The following is a 15,218-nucleotide window of genomic DNA, read 5'->3' as shown; positions in this document are numbered from 1 at the left end:
TGGAATTATTTGGTTGTTTGGTAATTTTTTTTTGGCTCATTATTGTTAACTTCCAAAGAAGCTACCAAACTTCTAAAAGGTATTGATGAAATTTTTCATTCCTACCAGCAATTTATGAGTCTTTCAGATGCTCACCATCAGGGTCATCTTAAAGAACATTCTGCAATGATGAAAATGTTCTGTGTCTGTACCATCCAATACAGTAGCTACAGAAAGGCGCACCACACCTCTGCATAACTGCCAATGTTTGAAATTGTTAGTCTTTTAAATTTTTTCCTTTCTGTGTGTATAAAGTGGCTTCTTATTATTAGTTTTATCCTTTTGACTGCCAGTGACACATTTAAGCATCGAATACATTTCTTTGGTGCAAACAATGCCTATAGGCATGTTTAGTTTCTGAACTCTCCACAAAGAATTGTTTCATGTACTTATTGCTCACTTAATTTATATAATGATATTTTTAAAACAGCAGTTTTTAATTTGGGTAAAATATAGTTGATCAGGCAGGTTTTGTTTTTTAATGGTTTCTCCTTATCCCAAGTCATAATTTTTTTTCCTGTTTATTTCCTGAAGTTTTATAGTTTACCTGTTAGTCTTAGGTTTATGATGCATATGGAATTAGTTTCTGTGTATGGTATGAGGTAAAGGGAACGTGCATTTTTATTCCAAACACATTCACTGTTTGTTGAAGATATTTTTTCCTATATCCAATTACCTTAACACCTTCATTGAAAATCAATTGACCATGTATCCGTAGGTTTCATTTTAGATTCTTTATTATATTCCATTTATTAGGTTTCATTTTAGATTCTTAATTATATTCCATTTATATGTTTATCTGTGGACCATAATCAAACCATCTCAATTGTTCTACCTTAGTTATAAAATGGAAAAGTTGGGTATTGTAAGTATTCGAATTTTTTTTTTTTTTTTTTTTTTTTGAGATAAGAGTCTCACTATGTCACCCTTGGTAGAGTACTGTTACGTCACAGCTCACGGCAACCTCTAATTCTTGGGCTTAAGTGATTCTCTTGCCTCAGCCTCTCAAGTAGCCGGGACTACAGGTGCCCAGCACAACGCTCAGCTATTTTTTTTGTTATGGTTGTCATTGTTTGGCAGGCCCAGGCTGGGTTCAAACCAGCCCACTATGGTGTATGTGGCTGGCACCCTAGCTACTGAGCTACAGGTACTGAGCCTCAAATTTTGTTCATTATTTTCAAAATTATTTTAATTATTTCATTCATTTGGATTTATTTTCAAATTTAAAAATTTTTTGTAGATACATAATAGTGCATATTTACAGGGTACATGTGATATTTTGATACAGGCATATGCAGTGTAATGATCAAATCAAGGCAATCCGGATATCAGTCATCTCAAATGTTGATTGTTTCTCTATGTTAGGAGCATTCCAAATCTCCTTGTCTAGTTATTTTGTAATATGCAATAAATAATTGTTAACTGTGGTATCTTGTGCTACTTAGATAGAAATCTAACTGTATTTTTGTACCCATTAACTAATCCCTCATAATCTCTGTCCCCTATTACCCTTCTGAGCCTTTTGAGCCTCTGGTATTCCTACTCTACCTCCATGAGGTCAATTTTTTTTAGCTTCTACATAGGAAAGAGAACAAACATGCGGAATTTGTCTTTGTGTGCCTGGCTTATTTCACTTAAAAATCAGTGTCCATTAGCAGATGAATAGATAAAGTAAATGTGGTATAGTTTATCTTACTAGTTATTTTTAAGCTTGTGTTTTATAGATCTTACACATTTTGTGAGACATACTTTATTGGATATATTTTCTACAACTCAAGTATTTCATGTTTCTAATGCTATTATAAACAATATTTATAATTTTTAAAATGTCTATTTATTAGTTGCTGGATAAAGAAATACAATGGATACTTGTATATTGACTTTCTGTTTTGTATTCTTGCTAACATCACATAATAGTTATAGTATTTGTTTTGTAGATTTCCTTCTGCATGTTCTCTCCAAATGAAGACATTTCAACTTCTTTCCCATCTATATGCCTTTATTTCTTTTTCTTGCCTCATTATACTAGCTAGGAGCTCCAGTGTAATACTGAATAAAGAGGTGAGGGTATACATCTTTGCTTTATTTCCAGTTTTAGGGGAATATCATTTGGCTTTCACTGCTAAATATGATGTTAGATGTCAAAGTTTTTTACAGATAAGGAAGTTCTTGTCTGTATTTTCTGAAGCTGTTGTTACACATGACTGTTAAAAATTTCCCCCTTTATTAAGATGAGATTTTTTCCATTATTTCATTTATTTTAATATGGTTAACTACACTGATTTAAAATCTGTGAGATCGGGCTATTAAGTTCATGAACTCATCCTAGAAAAAGTGGTATGCACTCATTGCTGAATATCATTATGGTCACCTTCCAAGTATTCCCCTTGGCTGTTTGATGACTGTAGTGATATTCAACAATGAGGTATATAGCACTTTTCCTAGGATGAGTTTATGAACTTAAAGGTCAGATCTCGTCTGAGGATAGCACTAATGGCCATTCCAGAAAAAGAAGTCCAGAATTGTTTTGAAGAGTGGACTAGGCACTGGGGTTGGTGCACGGCTTCCTAAGAAGAGTACTTTGAAGGTGACCATAGTGATACTCAACAGTGAGGCATGTAGCACTTATTCTAGGATGAATTCACAAACTTAGTTGTCCAACCTCATATAATCAAACTTGCATTCCTGTGCACACCCACATACACACACACATATATATATGGCTGTATTTGACTTGCTATGTTGGTAAGGACTTTTTGCTTTTATGTTTATGAGAGATATTAGCGTATGGTTGGTTCTGTATGTGTGTACCTTCTTTGTTCTTGCATTTTCTTTTTCTGGTTTCAAAATCAAACCAGAAAACTGTTATTTTTCTGGCCTTTAAAATGGGTTGGGAAATATTTTCTTCTCTACTATCTGAAAGAATTATATAAGATTGCTGTTCTTCCATAACATGTTTGATAGACTTCACCAGTGAAGCCTTTGAGAACAGAAATTTTCTTTGTGGGAAGGTTTTTAGTTACAAACTCTATTTCTTTGATAGATGTAGTGCTTTTCAGGCTGTCCCTTAATTCTTGAGTACTGGTAATCAGTATATTCTAAGGAATTTGCTCATTTTATTTTAGATGTCGGATTTATTAGCATAAAATCATTCATTATAGTTTCTTACTTTTTTGCTGTCTGTAGAATCTTTAGTGATGTCTTCCCTTTTATTTCCAATAGTAGTGATTTCTGTCTCTTCAGTATAGCTAATTAATCAATTTTATTAATTTTGTTTCAAAGAACCAGTTTTTGTTTTCATTGATTTTTCTTTGTTTTTTAGGTGTCTTATTTTACTGATTTTTGTTCTTTGTTATATTGTTACTGGTTACTTACTATGGCTTAATTTGCTCCTTTTATCTAGCTTCCTCTGGTGGAAACTTAGATAATAGGAGTTTGGGCCTTTTCTCCCCTAATAAATAGATAGAAAATGATAAATTCCCTCAAAGTGCCCTTTTGGCAGCATCTCACAAATTTTGTTATGTTAGGTTTTCATTTTCATTCAGCTCAAAATATTTTCTAATTTCCCTTGTGATTTCTTATTTGCTTAATATTTTATTTTAGAAGTATATTACTTGATTACTAAATATTTGAGAATTTTTCAGTTATCATTTCTGTTATTTTTTTCCAATATCATTTCATTGTCATGGAAGTATGTTGTGTGTATAGTTTCAGTTCTTTACTTTTCTAAGACTTATTCCTGGCTAAGGAGATTGACTGTTTTGGTAAATGTTTCACAGGCATTGTAAAAGTTTATGTTTTGCTGTTGTGGGTTGGCATCTATAAATCACAATTCAGTTGAGGGTGCTGCTTTACCCTTCCTCTATTTTTGTTGTATCTGTTCTGTCCATTACTGTGAGAAGAATGTTCATGTCTCCAATTGTTACTGTGCTTCTTTTGGCTTTCATCTCTTGTCAGGTTCTGCTTCATGAATTTTGTAGGTCTGTATTATATACATACACACTTATAATTGTTCTTTTAAATGAATTAATAACTTAGATCATAATGAAATGACCCTCATTAGCTCTGATAATATTCTTTGTTTTGTCTTCTACCTTGTCTGATATAAATATAACTCTTCCAGCTTCCTTAAGATTTTAGTTTGCAGGAGATATTTTCTATCCTTTTAAACCATTTCCTTTTTAGTGTAGGATTCTTTATGTTCAAAATACCTTCTTGATTTTTTTTTTTTTTTTTTTTTTTTGAGACAAGTTCTCACACTCTGTTGCCTGGGCTAGAGTGCAGATCATCATAGCTTACTGTAACTTCGAACTCCACAGCTCAGGCAGTGCCTAGAGTAGCTGGGAATAAATGCATATGCCACCAACCCCAGCTAATTAAAAAAAGATTTTTTCTTTTTTGTAGAGACAGGATCTCACTATTGCATACGCTCCTGGCCTCAGGTGATCTTCCCACCTCAACCTCTTGAAGTGCTAGGATTATAAGCATGAGCCACTGCACTCTAGGGTGGTTATTGTTTTTTTTTTTTTTTAATCTGTCTTTTAATTAAAATATTTATGAGGTTTACATTTAATATATTATTAGGATGCTTGTGTTTGTATGTACGGTCTTGCTACTTGTTTTCTGTTAACCCTTCCTTTGAATTAATTATGCTTTTGGATTCTATTTAATCTCCTCTAGGGACTCAATTATTTTTTCATTGACTTATTCTTTGTTCTACTTGCTTATTTTAGCGATTGCTGCAGGATTTACAATATAATATTGTATCACTTCTTATATAATTTAAGACCTTTATAATTGTGTTCTTCCATTGTTTCACAGTCACTTTTTTTCTCTCTGAGTTTGATTTTGGATAAATTACATTGACTGCGTCTTCTAGTTCACGTTTAGCTTTTTTTTCCTTCCATGTATAAAAGGCTTATCTAGCTAGTGAAATTTTCATTTCTGTATATATATTTTATCTGTAGAAGTTATTGATGCTTTTTGAAAATCATAAATTTCTCTCACCACTATATTCCTGTTTTCATTTATATCCTTGAATGTAGATTATCATTATTATAGTCCTTTTAACATCCTGATCTGCTAATTCCATCACTACTATCATTTCCAGGGTTATTTTAAATCAACCAATATTTTTCTGGTTATGGGTCACATTTTCTGTTTCTTAGTATACCCAGTAATTTTTTTTACATGACAAATATTTTCGAATTTTACATTCTTGAGTTTTAATTTTGTTGTATCCCTTTAAAGAGTATTAGACTTTCACCTTAAGGCTTTTTTTTTTAATTAAATTTAATTTATTTTCGAGATAAAATTCTTTTAGAGATTGCACTCTTGTATTGGTGTCAGCATAGCTCACTGTAGCCTCCCAACTCCTAGGCTCAAGTGATCTTCTCACTTCAGTCTCCTGAGTAGCTGCGACTACAGGCATGCACTACCGTGCCTAGCTAATTTTGCAATTATTTTGTAGAAATAGGGTCTGGCAGTATTGCCCAGGCTGGTCTTAAATTCCTGGACTAAGGTGATCTTCTAGCTGTGGCCTGCCAAAGAGGTGGGATTACAGATGTGAGCCCGTGTTAGGCCCTGAAAGGCATTTTTATTAATTGCATACTAATTTGCTTATTCCTAGGCTGACAGCTCCTTTCAGGCATATCTGGAGTAGCTTTTAGTCTAGGGTTACTTTCCCCCTCCAGTGGTGTGACCCTTTTGGGGCCTTGTATATTCAGTAATGTTTTTCCCTTCCATGAGCAGGAACTTGTTGAATTCTTGGCCCTCTGTCAACTCTGAGAATCTTTGTGTTACAACTCTCTGGGAACATTCTCTCGTTAGAAGTTCTTCCCTGGTCTCAAGAAATTTTACTTTTCTCATGTATGTAATACAAGTTTTTATTTATTTAAACACTCGAGGGAACTCTAGTTAGATTAATGTAACTTGTTAGCTCCTCTCTGGAATTCTGCCCTGCAAATTCTAGCCCCTGGGCCTCCTTTCACTTTCTTTTCTGTCTACTCAAGTCAACAAGATTTCCAGGCTCTGTTTTGGATTCTTCACCCCTATACTGAAGTGGTACATTTCCTCCTGGCTGAAAGATGAATGATAGTAGGGCTCACCTGTTTATTTTGCTTTTCTTGGGGATCATAGTCCTACACTGCCTGAGTCTGAAAATAGTTCTTTCTTATATTTTATACTTGTGTTCTAGTTGTTTGCAGCAGGGGGATCACTGCAGATCTGTTTACTCCCCCATGGTCAGAAATAGAAGGTTTATCATTCTAAAATGAATTTTAACACTAACACCTTGCCAAAACTTAGATACTCTTAAGAAATTATTTTCTTCCTAATGCCTAACCATTGATTCACTTGTCCCAGTATTATTATAAATGAGCTTGTGTCCACTGTGAGATCACTTGTTTATTTTTCAATTTAGAGAGCCCATTACAAACTTTAAATTAGAAACTAAACAGAAGAAAATGCTATATTCATACCTAGAAATATAAAGAAATATAAAAATAATTAAATAATTTCATGTAAAGCTTTAGCTTCTCATGCTTATTCTTTGCTTTTTTAGGGTATCCTTTTGCATTAACTTTTTAAGTTCTCCTTAGGTCATCTATAATATATAAATTCTTATTACAAAGTATGGTTTTCCTCGAATTATTTAGTAATAAGGACAAAGCAAAGCAAATAGTACGCTCTTGATAAACACAAGAATCCCCAAAGTCAATGATGCTTACTCCTAATCAGGAAAAAGTGGAAACCAAAGTTAAACCAATTTATATACCCTACTTTTTGCCACTACCTTGCTTCTTTGTTTCTGCTATTTATATAGCTGAAGTTTATTACTTTTATACTAGGAAATATGTTTCTTCTGCTTAGATCTGTTGCATAAATCACTAAATTCTCACTTTCTTCCCCAACAGAACTTTATCCAAGGATGTATTTAATCCTACTAAAGCAAGAAAACATAGTAAACTTAAGGTTAAGAGTCACAGAGTCACTTAGTCTCTAGGCCCAGCTATGTGACCTTGGACCAATTCAGTTTGGTCATGTGTACACTAAAGATGACAGTATTTAATCCACAGGATTGTGGTGAGGTTTGTGTGAGATTAATGTGAAATATTTAAAGTGACATACAAAAGTAAGGATCTCAATTTCTTAATCTGTCATATGGAAGGATTCAATTAAATGATCTCTAAAGATTTTTCATCTCTAAATATTGATATTTACATTTGAAACACATATAAAAATCTACTGATAGTGTTATTTTATAATTGTAAGATCTTTAGGGAAACTTCTCATCTTACAAAATGAGTCCAAAAGCAGAGTAAGAGCCTTAGACAGCACACAAGTCGGTACGGAAGTTGGGAGTTGGAAGGACCCAGATCTAACTCCCACCTCAACTTCCTTTCTATTGTATGTTGCTGTTCATTAATCTGTAAATTTAAAATTTCTCTTCAACAGGATCAAGCAGCTTAAACAATTACCTTTTCAAACTGCTTACAATGAAAAGCATACTTAAAAGATCTAAATTTCATTTTAGTGAGATGATTCAACTGCTAACATTTGAATTAACAATGCTTACAAATGACACTAATAGGAAAAGGAGCTCAGATCAAACTGTTCAGCTATGTGCTTGATTTATGTGATATTAAATTTTAAGTAAATAGGCATGATACAAACTCCATTTAACTTTTCTCAATAAAGGGTTTTGATTCTGCTTTTGTTTCTAACTATGTGATCTTGGGCAATTTCTTTCTTTCTTATTCTAAGGATGAGGGATAATACCAAGTATGTCACCTGGCTATTGTAAATGGAATGAGTTAGCTCACATTCAATCATTATAATAATGTCTAGCATATAGTAAGTGCTTACAAGTATTAGTTCCCTTCTCAATATGTAAACTTTCAGAGAATAGAGAATGCTTTCCCTCATTTTTACTTCATCAGAAAGCTTCCTTAAATGAAATACACATGGGTCCTAGACCTCAGCTTCAGTGATCAGCAGCTATACAACAACTAAACCTAAATCAAATGGGGGAAATTGTGACATAATGGAAGACAAATGAGGTATGGAGTCAACAAATCTGAGATTGAAACAGCCTGACTCTCTAAGAGCTTTTTGACTTTAAACAAACCTCGCAAAACTCCTCATCTTAAAGTAAGAGTATCATCGAGCTTTTTATCATTTTTCTTTCATATTTGTAATTAGGTTGCAAATATTTAGAAAAGGGAAAGTCATATTCATCTTTCACTCCTCTAGACCATTATGTCAAGGTTAAACATTATATCTGCTGGTGGAATAAGGCAGTAGGTTGATATAACAGATTCAAAACGGGAATAAACATGTTACATTAAGTAAAGAAAAAGAACAAACCTGGTTTAACTGGCTCCAGCTCTAGGCGTTATGTTGTTGCTTCCTTTTCCTTCCTTACAGATGGACCTCAAATATTCTTTTCCTGTAGGGAGACGCAAAGTGGGGAATATATGTTAGTGAAGGGCATTTGAATCACTCTCTAGAACTGAGCATTCTTTAATTCACCATAAGGTAGAGTCAAACTTTTACTTATTCTATTTGATGGATTTGTTTTTAAGCAATAAAATAAGAAGTGTTTTACCTGGTTAATAAAACAGAAAACATTATAGGCTTAATAACCTGAAAATAAACTTATCCCTTAATATAAATAAATTTGTTCCTTACTTCAAAAAACTACTTTCAAGGAATAGTTACACTCATGTTAAAGACAAACAACTCAGGGATTCATGAAGCACGTTTATCACATTATGTAAAAATACTTCTGGTTCTTACACTTCTTAACCTTCTCAAGGTGGAGGGTTAATGGGAGTTATATGAAACTGTGACAAAAGCTATGAATTGCATCTCCATAAAAATGTATATACATGCATTGTATCTTGCACATTTTATCTTGCGATTTTAGTTGAGTCATGAAGCCCAATCACTTACCTTGTGAATCTCTAAAACCTGTTAGTAGACTCCAGGTAACCCTTGTTCTTGAGTTTTTAAAAATAAATAAATTTCTAGAATTTTCAATTAAGCAAGTTAGGAATCATCTAATGCAAACTGTTAATTAAAAAATAAAGAAACTGTGACCTAGTGAGATGAAAAGGATTAAGTAAGGTCACACGGTACTCAGGAACAGAGAGGTGCCCAACTGCTATGCTAACCCACATGAGACTGACCATGCAAATTTTAGTGTAAATCAGTGCATTGGAGTTAGTGTAATTCTCACAATGGAACCAGAATAGGAGACTTAAAATTTTTTTTTAATCTCAACATATACAAGATCATCAGTAGTTAAGAGAATGAATTTTGGAGATGTGTGAAAACACTGATCAAGTCACTTCATCTTTCTTATCCTCAGGTTCTTCAAACATAAAATGGAAATAATAAAACCTATCTTTGCAGGATTATTTAAAGGATAAGAGGAGACAACATAAATACAGTATTTAACATAGTCCCTAGTACACAGTAGGTGTTTATGGAATGATATGAATTAAAAAATATTTCTTGTCAACTAATAAAATTGGATTAAATATGAAATAGAATCTCAGAGAAAATGAAACATTTTCCAACTAAACAAAATGTGGCAAACTAAAATATTATCTAGTACATAATGCTATATAGCATACTATCTGAGGTATTACACAGTGTACAAAAAAGGAAAAAGTTGTCCTTTTAAGATTAAGGCAGTTGTCCTTAATCTTAAGGTTAAGTTGTCCTTAAACTTAAAAGTTGTCCTCTTAAGATTAATTAAGCAGGCACAGAGCTTTTTCCTTCTCAGTTTCCTTTCTGGGTTCCTTTTTTCCCTTTCCTCTTAGAGTTCAGTATTTTGTCCACTTAGACCAGGGGTCCTCAAACTGTGGCCTGCGGGCCACATGAGGCGGTGTGATTGTATTTGTTCCCGTTTTGTTTTTTTACTTCAAAATAAGATATGTGCAGTGTGCATAGGAATTTGTTCAGAGTTTTTTTTTTTTTTTTAAACTATAGTCCAGCCCTCCAACGGTCTGAGGGACAGTGAACTGGCCCCCTGTTTAAAAAGTTTGAGGACCCCTGACTTAGACTCTATCCACATTCTCTGTGTTCCCACCAGGATGGAGAGGACCTTTAAACCTGACCTTTCATTTGAGCCTCAGACTCCAACATCCAGTCATAGGCTGAATGTTTAAAATGGAAGATTCCATGACAAAAGCTCAGTATGTTCAAAACTGAGCTGGTCGTCTTTTCCTAAAATCTGGTTCTTTTTATTTTTTTTATAATTTTTTTATTAAGTCTTTTGTACATAGATCATAAATACATTTATGCCCATTTCAGTGTGTTGATTATTTATACAAATTGGAGTGCTTACGTTTCATTGTGGGCAAGAGACATGAACAGAAACTTCTCTGAAGAAATCTGGTTCTTTTTAAAAGTTCCTGCCACTGTTAACACCATAGATACTCAAAAACTTTTTCCATGATAATCTCACATTTAAATAATCATCGTCAAGTCTAACTGATTACAACTCTAGACATTTTTCAAGTTTCCTCAACTCCATCCTTATTAATAGTATCAAAATTGAGATTATCTCTAAATATGAACCAATTCAGTAATAACTCATCTGCCTATCTCTACCCTTATTCTACCTCAAATTTATGTACATACTGCTGCCAGAATGATTGGTCTAAAATAAGTCTTGCCACATCAAGCACTATCATACATCAAATCCTCATATGTCAAACTCTTCAATACCAACCTATCAATCACATCCAAGTTCACTCACAGAATAAATGTCCACATGACATAAAGTCCTCAAAGACCTGGCTAATGCCTATCTTTTCAGCTTCATTGCCTATGCATTTTATCACATCACAGACACCCTAAACTATCTGTCAATCACACGTATTCTCACACTGTTCTCTTTGCCAACATATCCTCACCTGCCTTCTATATCACATGGGAAACTCTTACTTACTCTTTAAGATTCAGGTCCAGAATCACCTCTGGAAATCCTGACCAAAGCATACTTCTCTACCCCACCAAGCGTATACATCAGCAAAATAAGCACTCAGAACATTTTTAATTGAATAAAATGAAACTAAACAAAATAATGACAAAGCAGCATACAATTTATTCATATAAAGCTAGAAGGAAAAACTAGATTGATTTCAGTACACTTCTTTGGAGAAAAAGACTTAACCTGAGGGATCCAAGGCATAATTGTTCACAGATTGTTGAAGAGAAAAAATAAAAGTATTTGAGTAAGTAAAACAGACATGGAAATGAACACACTGAGAGGAAGCTAAGGAGACATATATATGGTGAGCCTTGGAGGAGTAAACAGTAAGTATAAGCTCACAAATGAAGCTATCCCTCTGAAAAGGTTTAGGTACTACAACCAATGATTCATCAAAGATTTTCAGTTTTTCTGAAACCAGATGACACAGTTGCCATTTAGATACTATCCTGCAGTTCCATTAGAGCTAAATTAAGTCAGAGAAATATTTTCATCTTCTAATCAATTCCCAAAATACTTAGAAGTATTTTACTTACTTCTTACTTAAGAAGGTATCCCAACTTAATTAGCATTTACTAAAAGAACTTTACCTAAAATTCTCAAATTATATCTCTATATTGCATAATATTTTATTAACTATTTTTATTAACTATAGTTTATTAACTATATTAGGTAACTGACTCCCTTTCAGTTAGGTCAAGGGCTAATCAATCTTACAAAATAATCTATAATATTAGAACACGTGATTGTGCCAAATCAGCAGGGAAAATGAAAATACTGTAAGCTTGATGTTCAATTCACAGAAACTTAAGATATAAATGGTTTGCTTTCTGGATGCAGTATAATAAATGAGCATCAATCCTTAAATACATTAATCAACAATGCAGAAGGATAGATCGAAGAGGTTATTCCATATGAAGAGTGAAGATTAAGGCCATTTACCAAAAATAAGGTGGAAAAGGTGCTGTCATAACTACTCTTACCACACAAAATCTACTGGCTGCAGTAAAGACAGAAGTTACAGAAGACCAAATCGGTCAGAAGAGAATAATGTCAGAAGCACAAACGGCAGAAATAAATCACTATCCCAAACTAGAGCATCTCTAAATGTACGTATACACCATTTTTAAACTTTTAACTGAATAGTCATATAACACCCAAGGCACATTTTCTATACCAAAAAGAACATGATTAGAAAACAGATACATGCTAACAAGCACAGAATCACTTTGGAATGTAAAAGCATTCCATGGGGTTGCGTGTCTTCCTGTCCTTCACTCTGTAAATGCCAATTCCCTGCTTTCGGGTTTGGAGACAGTAAATAAACAGTGAGCTACAAAGATGTTAATTTTTAACATAACACTGCTGGTATGTCCGAAGATACAGTTAATTCTCATTCTTGTATTTTATCTGTCATTTTAAAGTACCCCTACTGATATAAACCAACATGCATGAAGTTTAAAAATGCTTTTGACCTACTATATTCAAGCAAACTGACAGATCTGAATGCATGCACACTAGTCTTTAATTATGAAACCTCTCACACATAAACGCCATTATAAAATAAATTTCTCTAAGAGAAGAAGGACTGATAATGTTGCAAGATTGCTAGAGAAAATAATGTCAAGCATAAAAGAAACTGTGGCCTACCAATGTGACCCTGATGATCATGTTATGCTCAAGAATGCTGTAGATGACCATTTGTATCCTGCTGGTCAATATCACTGATATTTCAATATCCTATTTTATGAAAAAACCTCTGACTTAGGGAATATGGAGTCATCCATCTGGTCTAAAACAACAAACTATTTTCATCTTGTATACATTTATTTTTATTAAAAGAGTTATGTATTTCTTATGACCATAACCTCAAGTATAAATGAAAACTAATGCCTACACTGTACAAATGTAAGGATTACTTATAAAAGAGTAGCAGAATACATGCACATATACAAACATACATTCGATTCTTGTTATTTGAGGTAGTTATGTTCAACTAAAATGCTATGAACACTGAATTAGTGAATAGTGAGCCATTACTTCTAAGGGAAATGTAAAAGAGTGTTAGGTTTCTAGGAGCCTCCAGTCACAACATTTTCATCAGCTGATCAACATACAACCTTGTTTTGAGCCTATTTCTGTTTAAAAATACCATGTTTACTATATATCACTGATTCTTTAACACTGAACTCACAGCCAACAGTGTAATTCGTGACTTAGAGAAACTAAGTCATGCCTGTAAACCTAACACTCTGGGAAGCCGAGGTGGGAGGATTACTTGAGCTCAAGAGTTCAACACCAGCCTGAGCAAAAGTGAGATTCCCATCTCTACTAAAACTAGAAAAAAATTAGCTGGGCATTGTGGTACATGCGTATAGACCCAGCTACTCAGAAGGCTGAGGCAGAAGAAACCAGGAGTTTGAGGTTGCTGTGAGCAAGGCTGATGCCACAGCATTCTAGCCCGGGCCTCAAAAAAGAAAAAAGAAAAAAAAAAAAAAAAAAACAGAAGAAGGAGAAGAAAATATAAGAACATATAAGGTTGATGAAATACTGATTGATTACTCTTGTAGCAGAGTGATATAGATTATACCACTGTCTAGTGTAGATTGTTTCCATTGTAAGAAAGAAAAAAAATTCAAGAGAGAGCATATATTATTTGTCTACAATTAACTGAAATCTCATTTATGTGTGACTTAAACAAATAGGACATTACTTTTTCTCTCCACACAAGATGTCTAGAGGTGGTTAGTCTAGGATTGATACACAGGCTCAAGAATATCATAAAGTCCAAGGTTCTTTCTCTTTATGTGTTGAATCATTGCTTCAAAGGTGCTTGCTGTAGATGCAAGCATTACCTCTGTATTCATGGCAGGAAAAGGATAATTCCAATCATACATTTACCCCTTAACAGTAAAAACAAAAGGCTTTTCTACTCTGCTCAGAAAACTTGGCTTATATCACATTGTCTTGGGTAAGCCAACAGTGTCTTGATATACTGATCTCCTTGAGGGTTGAAACTGTTCTTGTATTGATACTTTAGCAACATATAGGTTTGCATCTACTGAATATAGAAGGAATAAATGAAACCATATTAAGTATAACAACACAAGAATTCTGTTTTCCTGTATTTTTTTCTTTGAAATAATACAGAGTGCTTAAAAAAATGTCAGGGCTATGCATGTAAAAAATTACTCATATTATTGCTTGACATCTAATATCATGAAATAACGTACCATTGCTGCTCACTACCAGATAGAGCATTAACAAGGAATCCAGACACTTGAATTTTTGTCTAGGTAAAATATTCAATCTAGTTGAACCTCTGGTTTACCTAAAACACAGATAACAATTTCAGGGTTGTTCTAAGGATAAAAGAAAATACAAACTATATGAATACACTCTGGCACCAAACCATCTTATTAGACTGTTATAAAAAGGTATATAATCATAATAGCCTTGTTAAGTCCTGAAAGGAAACTTACAGTCTTATGTAGCATGCACAGAACATCTGGCACATCAATAATATAAATGAAAAATTAAATACCATCAATACCTAGTATGGGGGCTAGACATTAGTCTACGGTTGAGTTTTTAGACTTGGTCTTATATCTATACCTCATTAAGGAAAAAATGCTTTAAAAAGATTAGTGTTTCATTACAATTCTAATATGATCCATACAATTTGAAAAGCAAGATATAAAAAATGAAAAGATGGGTTGACAGCAAACAGTTGACATCAAATCCCACTTTATCAATTAACAATTATTACCAATAAATGAACAGTACTGAAGTAGGCCTAAAGTACTTCTAAGTTAAATCAAATGATAAATAAAGCAGCAGAAGCATTGAATATTAGTTTTCCTCTGGCTTTAATAACCTTGATCAAGCTTATAAAGAAGACTTCTCAGGGTGACTGATGGCTCACACGTGCAGGCCATATTGGTAGTCAGAACTATTTCTGTAAATGACAACCTCAATGGTCTGTTCTCCAAGTTTTCTTTTAAGCCATGTATTTCTTCATCTAGAAGAGTGTTACATTAAAATAAGCGTGGTATATACAACACAGAAGAGTAGCCAATACTAAGGAAAAGAAAAAAGACATTTTTAAAAAAATTTTAACCCTAACCCTAACCCTAGAAAAAAGACATTTCTAAAATAAAAATATCCGTATAGA

At 33.5% G+C, this 15,218-nt stretch overlaps 1 protein-coding gene across 6 annotated transcripts in view; it reads right to left on the bottom strand.

Annotated features, from left to right (window-relative positions):
* The window catches only part of PEAK1 (pseudopodium enriched atypical kinase 1), a 384,683-nt gene that overhangs the window by 230,868 nt on the left and 138,597 nt on the right, over positions 1 to 15,218 (bottom strand). For 5 of the 6 annotated variants that reach the window (XM_053593373.1, XM_053593370.1, XM_053593374.1 and 2 more), the window contains exon 2: positions 8,407 to 8,488. The gene's annotated coding sequence lies outside the window, so the exon portion shown is untranslated. Of the gene's footprint in view, positions 1 to 8,406; positions 8,489 to 14,277; positions 14,340 to 15,218 lie in introns of those variants that run through there. The other variant, XM_053593372.1, reaches the window with a different exon arrangement.

The sequence above is a fragment of the Nycticebus coucang genome, chromosome 6 (genome assembly GCF_027406575.1).
Source record: "Nycticebus coucang isolate mNycCou1 chromosome 6, mNycCou1.pri, whole genome shotgun sequence".
NCBI lineage: Eukaryota > Metazoa > Chordata > Mammalia > Primates > Lorisidae > Nycticebus > Nycticebus coucang.
Note: the sequence above shows the minus strand (reverse complement) of the source record. Positions and strands in the feature narration are given on the sequence as shown.